At 33.8% G+C, this 8,837-nt stretch overlaps 1 pseudogene; it reads left to right on the forward strand.

Moving 5' to 3' along the window:
- The first annotated feature begins 805 nt into the window (after positions 1 to 805).
- LOC121753228 lies at positions 806 to 5,168 on the forward strand (annotated as a pseudogene).
- Positions 5,169 to 8,837: the final 3,669 nt, after the last annotated feature.

Below are 8,837 nucleotides of genomic sequence, written 5' to 3' on the forward strand. Positions count from 1 at the left end.
AGTGGGAGACGCGAAAGTTGACCTACGTCGACTGTGACGCCTTGGGCAGCCTCGAGAAAATCGTAGGAAAGAAAAGAAAATTGGAGATTTAAGTATATAATATGTCTTATTCTAATTAACACATTTTCTGGAACAGAAATATAATTATTTCTATTTTATGATAGTATCTCTTACTTTATTCCCTATCCACTCAACTTACAAAATAACAACGTATAAAATCGTGTTCCGAGTAGGTTCTGTCCTACGTAGAGTGAGAAGGGTGAAGTACATTGTACGTAATCATATTAGTTTATATGTCTATTGAATTATTTAGGATTTGTATTCATTAAAGTGAAAATTATATATCTCGTGCATACCACGGGTAATAATACTAGTTTTTCAAATCCGACATATTTACGGGACATATTTTATCATTTTGGGCCATATTATTCAACTTGAACTTTAAGAATTGGGTTGTCGAGACGACATCATTTCATGTATAATTGGGACTAGCTAAGCCATGTATCCTTCGTAACTAGCTACATGATTTTATTTTACTTTATTTTTTTCTCTATTTGGGTCGATTGCAAAAATTGCACTATTTCAATAGTTCTAATTTAAAGATTAATTTTAAAGTTTATAAACAAAATTCACCTAAAGTTTATAATTTTTATAACCAATATCCCAAATTTAAAAATATAAAAGTTATAAATAAATCTTTTAACTGGATAACTAAAAACCACTAATTTGTTGCCCAAAATCTGACGGCCAACAATTAAATTGGTATGCAAATTCAATCGTTGATCAACTCGTGTTGCGGCAGCAGAGCAAAACAGCACAAAACCTCACATTTTCCTAATCACTACATATACTCTATATATCAATTCATCGAGATGCCTTCTGCTATCGCCGAAGCTCAATCCGCCGACAAGAAGAAGATCAAGAAGAACTCTGGGGTTGCGGAGATGGAGGTGGAGGACAAAAATTCAGCTGAGAAAAAGCCCAAAAAGGAGAAGAAGACGAGCAAAAAGGCCAAATTGACTGACCTCGACGATTCTAATTCCGACAGCCCTGTTAAAATTAGTAAAAAGGAAAAGAAGCGGAAGGCTTTGGAAATTGACGACAATGAGGAAGGGAGGAGTGAAAACACCTCCGAGATGAAGAAGAAGATGATGAAATTTGTGGAGGATGACGAAAAAGAGGAGAATCCTAATGCTGTATCCAATTTCCGAATTTCGGCGCCGCTTAGGGAGGCTTTGAAGGCCAAGGGAATTGAGGCGCTGTTCCAGATTCAGGCAATGACGTTTAATACCATTCTCGATGGTTCCGATTTGGTTGGAAGGGCCCGCACTGGTCAGGTTGGGGATCTCGACCTTTTCCCCCTTTAATTAATGTAGTACTAGTACTGTTTTTGTTATTATTGTGCTACTGCTTTTCCTGAATTTTACCTTAGGTAAAGATCATTTATCTGAACCATGGCAATGTAGGTTGTTAGATAATCTCTGCAGCATAATTATCTCTCCCAATTTGGCACCAAGGCCTTTTTTAATAAGATGAAGTATCGAACGACTCTTTTAGCTCTATTCACGTTTAGATAGAATTTCATATATTTTTTCCAGTTACTATTTTACCAAAGTTTAACTTTTGTAGCACAATGACACAATAGTCCAAAGTTATTGCCAAAATATGCTAGTTACTGCTGTCACAGATGTATGGTAGCTATGTTACGTTGTTGGAATTGTAACCACATTTCAGATTGTTGTGCACCATGAGGCTTCTAACCATCCTTTTGGTTATAGTGAAACCCTTTTTTAGTTTTCCACGTTTTGTTAGGCCAACCGCTTCATTTTACATATCTAATTTTGACTTTGAAATCTCTATCAGGGTAAAACGTTGGCCTTTGTGTTGCCTATACTAGAATCATTGACAAATGGTCCTGCTAAAGAATCGTGGAAGACTTGATATGGAAAGGCACCAAGTGTTCTTGTTCTCTTGCCCACGAGGGAGTTGGCCGCACAGGTACTCAACCAGCTGGGTGTATACCGTGTTTTTTTTGTTCTTGTACAGCTGTGTTCTTTTTTCTTTAAGACATTAGTTATATCTTTCTCAATGTTTGTTATTTTAATTTTTATTGTATACCATGTTTTTCTGTGTTCTAGGTGGCTGCGGAGTTCGAAGTTTATGGCAGAGCTCTGGGGTTGAGTTGCTGTGTCCTGTATGGAGGGTCTTCTTATGGACCGCAGCTAAATCAATTGAAAAGAGGTGTTGACATTGTTGTTGGCACTCCTGGTCGCATTAAGGTGTGGTGTCCGTTATCCTTTTTATTTCACTCTTAGTTTTATTCGCTTAGAACAACTGCTTATTATTGTGTTATCTGGCAGGATCACTTAGAGAGCGGAAATATTGACTTTCGATCCTTAAAGTTCCGAGTGCTTGATGAAGCTGATGAAATGCTGAGGATGGGTTTTGTTGATGATGTTGAACTCATTCGTGGTATGAACGTAACATAATTTGGTGTGATCTTATCCTTATTTGTCTTTGATAGTAATGCAAATTGGCCAATTAAACTAAGTTTTCCGATATTCATTTATGAAGGCAAGGTTGAGGATTCTAGCAAGGTTCAAACGCTTCTTTTTAGTGCTACTTTGCCGTCCTGGGTCAAGCAAGTATGTTTCTAGTTTAACTATGCTGTCTACTCAAGCTAGAATTTGGTTGTAGACTGTCAATTTTGTTCTCTAAGTAATAGTACTTTGTATGTGATATAATATATCTTCCAAATTTTTAAAACCAGACAAGAAAACTGTTGAGAAAACCAGACAGGTTTGTTGGTAGTGAGAAAATGAAAACCAGCACCAATGTAAGGCATTTTGTCCTTCCCTGCACTGCATCTGCCAGAGCTCAGCTCATTCCTGATATCATTAGCTGTTATGGCAGGTTTGTTTTTTTCTTTATCCTTTCCCTAAACTATTCTTTATTTGTTACTTTTCCATTTTGCTAATGTCTTATCAAACTCAAGCTTACTCTTTCTTCTCAAATCCAGTGGAGGACGCACTATTATTTTTGCAGAGGCTAAGGATTCTGTTTCCACACTATCTGGTGTGCTTCCTGGAGCACGTTCGTTGCATGGTGACATACAACAGTCTACCCGTGAGGTAAGGAACTCCTTGTTTATATTCTGATTATGAGGAATGTTATGCTACATATCTTTTATGTGGTATGTTATGCTACACGCCTTTTGTGAGTACCACCAATGAGCATAGACTTATTTAGTCCATGGCAACATAATTTGTTTTGTTTTATACATTTATTTTGATTCTAATACATCAAAACTTGTTACTGATGTCATTAATATATAATTTACTTTAAAAAAATCCAATTGTTGTTTTGTTCATTTCTTTGGAGCTATGGAGAAAATGAACAAATTAAGCTTTGTTGTTATGAATAAATAAATCTTTGGTTTTATTATATCAATATTATTCTCTCTGTAGATGCTTTGTTGTTGCCCTAATTGATGCTTTTAATGTCGCCATAGTACAATGTTTCTCTGAGGTCGTCAATTCTTGCCAAGATGGAGGCTTAATGAATTACTACTAAAAGACCTTCGCATATTTTGTACGGGTTTCGTTTTTTATTAATAATGCCTCTTTATGTTTGCAGGTAACTCTTAAAGCATTCAGATCAGGCAAATTTGCTACCCTTGTGGCTACAGATGTAGCAGCACGATGGTTAGACATTGATGATGTTCAGTTAATTATTCAGGTCTGTTTTATCAGCATGTTTTTTTGTTTGGCTGATGTGGTTTTCATCACATGACACCTAAATGAGAATTCTTCTGTGTTTAGTGTGAGCCTCCTTGTGATGTAGAGGCATACATTCATCGGTCTGGAAGAACAGGAAGAGCTGGTATGTTGGTAATATTTTGAGTTACAATGTGTTGCTGGAGTTTTATTTGTCATTTTAATGTCTTTTCCAGGGAAAAGTGGTGTCGCTGTGATGCTTTATGATCCTAGGAAGTCTAATTTTGCCAGAATAGAAAGAGAATCAGGTGTGAAATTCGAACGTATAAGTGCTCCACAGCCATCTGATATAGCTAAATCAGCTGGTGTTGAAGCTGCTGAAAAAATCAACGAGATTTCTGATAGGTATTTCCCTTATGCAATGGAGTTATCTAAACAATAGTACTATAGCTCCCATGTTTGTAACTGTAAATTTTTCTCAGTGTGATTCCGATATTCAAAGCTGCTGCTGAAGAACTACTCGACTCTTCTGATTTAACCCCAACAGACCTTCTTGCTAAAGCTTTGGCCAATGCTGCCGTAAGTCTACTCCTTGTACTTCTATTAAACAGATTTTAGTTTGGTAAACCGGACAAGATAAATGTATCTTTGTTTTACAGGGTTATACCGAAATCAAGAGTCGATCACTTCTCACCTCATTGGAGAACCATGTTACTGTACTGCTCGAGTGTGGAAGGCCCATTTTCTCACCTTCGTACGTAATTAAAAAATATTTCATTTTTTTTTATCGCTGAGGAGGTTTGTTTTCTTTTGCTGACTGTAATCTCTTGTCAGGTATGTTTATGGAGCGCTGAGGAGGTTTGTACCCGAAGATAAGGTTGAATCTATTCAGGATCTTTCGTTGACTGCAGATGGGAAGGGTGCTGTATTCGATGTAGCTACCGAAGATCTCGATACATTCCTTGCAGGTTAGTTTATGATTGAAATCTGGCTAAATTTGAAAATGCGATACACATTGACATGCAATCTCTTTGTAATTCTAAAATCTCACATTTTCTTACTTTTGATGGGTTTGCAGGGCAGGGGAATGCGCCTGGTGTGAGCTTGCAAGTGGTGACATTATTGCCAGATTTGCAAGAAAGAGAGCCATTAAGAGGGAGATTTGGTGGTGGCCGTGGTGGTTTCTCGGGGAGGAGAGGAGGTGGCAGGTTTCTGGTGGTGGTGGAAGAGGATCATTTTATAGAGGTGGTGGCAATAGAAACAGTAGATGGTGAGAAGAGAACTAAGAGATGCAAAGGTGCATCAAATTTTGGTGTTGACACTGATTGAGTATATCATTTTTTTTTGTAATTTTAGTTTTACAAATTGTTCTAGCAAATTTTAGTTTTTCATTTTAAAGGTTCATGACTCGAAACTATTTAATCATGATATATTTTTCACACTACTTCCTAATTCCTTCCTTAATACTCACAAGTCACCACAACATTCATTATCGATTGTGTAATGTCTTCCTTTTATATTGAAATGCAATAAGTACTACTCCCTAATTTGTCAAAATTAATAAGAAAAAAAGAGAAAATAAACCCAAAGGCATAAAAAAAGCTTCCTTGCTCTGTGCTCGAAGCTTCGATCACCATCTCGAGCATTGGAGATTTTCATCTCTTCAAGCCCTTTGCTTCTCTCCCTCCATTCTTGTTTCTATACATTACTACAATATTACCTCAAACTAGTATTAACACTCGTGCTATGCACGAGACATAAGAGTTTCAAATAATGAATACATATAAAATTAGAATTCAAAGTAATGTGAATATATTTATAAAAATCTAAAAGTAGTTAGCTTGTCCCATTCTACTTCATAGTGAATGAAACATTTCATATTCGATAAATAATTTTATACAATTTTAATTTACGATCTAAGTGGGGTAAAAACAATAAAATTAATGACAAAGATAATATATCACTAATGATCAAAGAATGAAATTTAATTAGAATAAAATATATAAATAAAAAAATAATTGAAATAAATAATGAGCTCAACAAATGTGATCAACAAAGAAAAATATTCGACCAAAACTTAGAAAAATAATTAAATTAATGATAAACATTCTTGCCGTAAATTCCGATCAACCACAAAAATCACAAATCAAACACAAAGTTTACTCATCAACTTCAAGTACGAAATCACCCATACACATCGCCGACACACACTCGGAGAGTAAAAAATTTAAACAAAATTCTTCAACCGCCCACAAAAAAATCACAGATCGGCAACAAACGTCGTAAATCGATGTTGAAGAGCTGCCGAGGTGCTACAATATTTCTAGATCAACAACTACCATCTGAAAATCCAATTACCCAGGACCAAAAGTGGTCGCCAAAAATTATACTCCTACTTTCATAAATTAAAAAATATAAGAAATAGCCCAATCAAATTATTAAGAAAGTCCACACAGAAAACAAAATGAGACACCTAATAGTTTGAATTCTCTGAAGTGGCCAAATTGAAGAAGCTTGCTAAAATTTGAAAAGCCCAAAACACCACAATTATCAGAAGCCCAAACAAAGCCCAAAAAGAAATTAAGTGAATGATTTTGTTTGAAATTCCATAAAATTTCAAGACATGAATAGCAACCAACACACTCTAAAAATTGAAGTTTACTTAACACTGACATCAAACACTAAATTAGAATTCACTCAACATTATTTGCACCAATTTGCGAAAATAAAAAACGATTATCACTTATTACACATAACCCATAACATTAAAATTGCATTTCACATACCACTATTGAGGAATATCATCTCTTGACTTTTTTGTTTAATTTATATTTCTTATAATGAGCGTAAAAAAGGAAAAGCTGCATTTTACAAATCAAACAAAGAAAATTAAGTGAATGAATATCAAATCCCAAACCAATTTCTATTTAAAATCTGAATCACTGACATTAGAGCCCAAATAAACAAATATCAGAGCCCAAACTAATATCTTTTTAAAAACTGGCACTTTAGATCAGACTAATTATAATTAATCAGCTTAAGTAATAAACATTAAAAACTAAAAACATATTATAAATGAAAATATATGACAAATCTATGGCAAATCGCGCCGCTCCACCACCTCCACTGAAAAAATTCACCGTTGGTTTGTTTCGTCGTCGACGGTTTATTTATTGTCAAGTGTCAACCCAGTCCGAATCGTCAAAGACTTCACCTATTATCCAAAAAACTAAATATATTTTCCACAATGCATGTTTAGATTTATATCTGATTAGCTTAAAATAAATTCTACTATTAGGGAACATATCTAAAAAAATTGGGGAAAATAGCGACTACTAAGAACATGCGGCCGAATAAGTGTTACCCTAATATATTTGGGAGAATCTCACTACCATTTACTATTATCCTTTGCTACAAAGCTTCAAAATAGTGACAGAAATGGCGAAGGCTAACAAATTTGTATTAACACAGTCCAAGAAATTGTATATAACGATTTACAGTCTAAGGCAAATCACCATATTGCATATAACGATTTACAGTCAATATTTGTCAAAAATTGTAGAACTCAATATACCAAGACAAAAATGCAAACAAACATATTTCAAAAAGACGAACTAACAAAAAAAATTGTCTATGAGGCAAAAATCTAAATAATGACAACATAGATGTTATAAAATAATGTGAATTCATCCTTCTGTTTTAGTACTTAGCCTTGGTTACTAAAACTGATCTTTGGTTTATAAATTTAGTTTCAGGTGAGAAGAAATCAGGAATCATACCACACAATCATAGAATACAGGTTCCATATCATTCTTGTCTTTAGAATTTGTTTTATAAATCATTCAAAACGGACCTTGATGATAGAGTTGGCAACTTTGGGAAGAAGATTATCAATCAACGAAAAGAAAACTGCCATTGTTCAGTTGGCGCTTTCTGCCATTAGAAATAAATATTCAAAAGTCAATAATTTATTGAAAGCATATACATCATTTAAATGCTAAATAGGTTAATGTTGCTTCAGTTTTTTTTGCAGGGAATCATCCTAAAGGATATTGTAAGTAGAACTGAAAGAAAAAGAAGAAAGAATGCATAGAAACTAAAAAAATAGGCAGTGAATAATTAAATAATTGAAAGGTAAATTCATATAGAATAGAGAAGCAAGAAATAGGGCACTAACAAACTTTTACTACAAATTGTATATGCAGGACAAACTGCACAGATGCTCAAATAGAGAAGCCATTCAACATCTCAAGGATAAAATGGAACCAATGAAACGTTCAAAGTTAGAACACTACATTAACTGTATACCTAGGTATTAAAAGCTGGAAAAAACAGAAATGAAAAATAGAAAAAAATATATTAAGAATATAAGAGTGAAAAATCATATTAGTAGATAAAGAACAGATACCAAGAGAGAGAGTATGCAGATTTAGAATTAGGGAAGAATTAAGATACTGAACTATTTTTCTATTGATTCTCTTGACTGATTTTGGTTGAGAGATGAAGTGACAGTGGGAGTTTTAAGAGAGGAGGTATTTATAGGGTAAAAAATGGTTCTTGTAAAAGTATTTTAGTTTCCCAAAGAAACATAATAATGAGAAAGACCTTCCAAATAACAAAATTAATATATATTAGTTAATATTATTCTGGCAGAAAAAAAATAATTGATGACTAATTTGCAAGTATTTAATAGGAAAAATTATAAATTAATATTAATATAGAATAAAAATTACAGAATGATATTGGTCAGATTAGGCCCACTTTATTTCATAAGTTTAACTTTATCTGACTTTATTTAAGGCCCTTTTCACTTATTCTATTTTTAATTTATTATTATTGTACTATATGTAGGCGGATGCTTGAGTTAAAAAAAAGACTAAAGTCCAAAAATGGTCCTTAACATATGGCGTTTTTTTTATTTTGGTCTAAAACATTATCTTTTGAATTATTCGGTCCCTCACATTTGAAATCGGGCCACATTTAGTCCAAAATTGACGGAATAGTTAAAATGTGACGGAATGTGAGGATCAACGTAATTTTAATCAATTTTGACCTGATTAAGATTTATAATTATGTTTTATTAAGGGCTAATATCTAATTAACGTAACCTAAAACTTAAAA

Source organism: Salvia splendens, chromosome 10 (genome assembly GCF_004379255.2).
Source record: "Salvia splendens isolate huo1 chromosome 10, SspV2, whole genome shotgun sequence".
In the NCBI taxonomy this organism is placed as follows: Eukaryota; Viridiplantae; Streptophyta; class Magnoliopsida; order Lamiales; family Lamiaceae; genus Salvia; species Salvia splendens.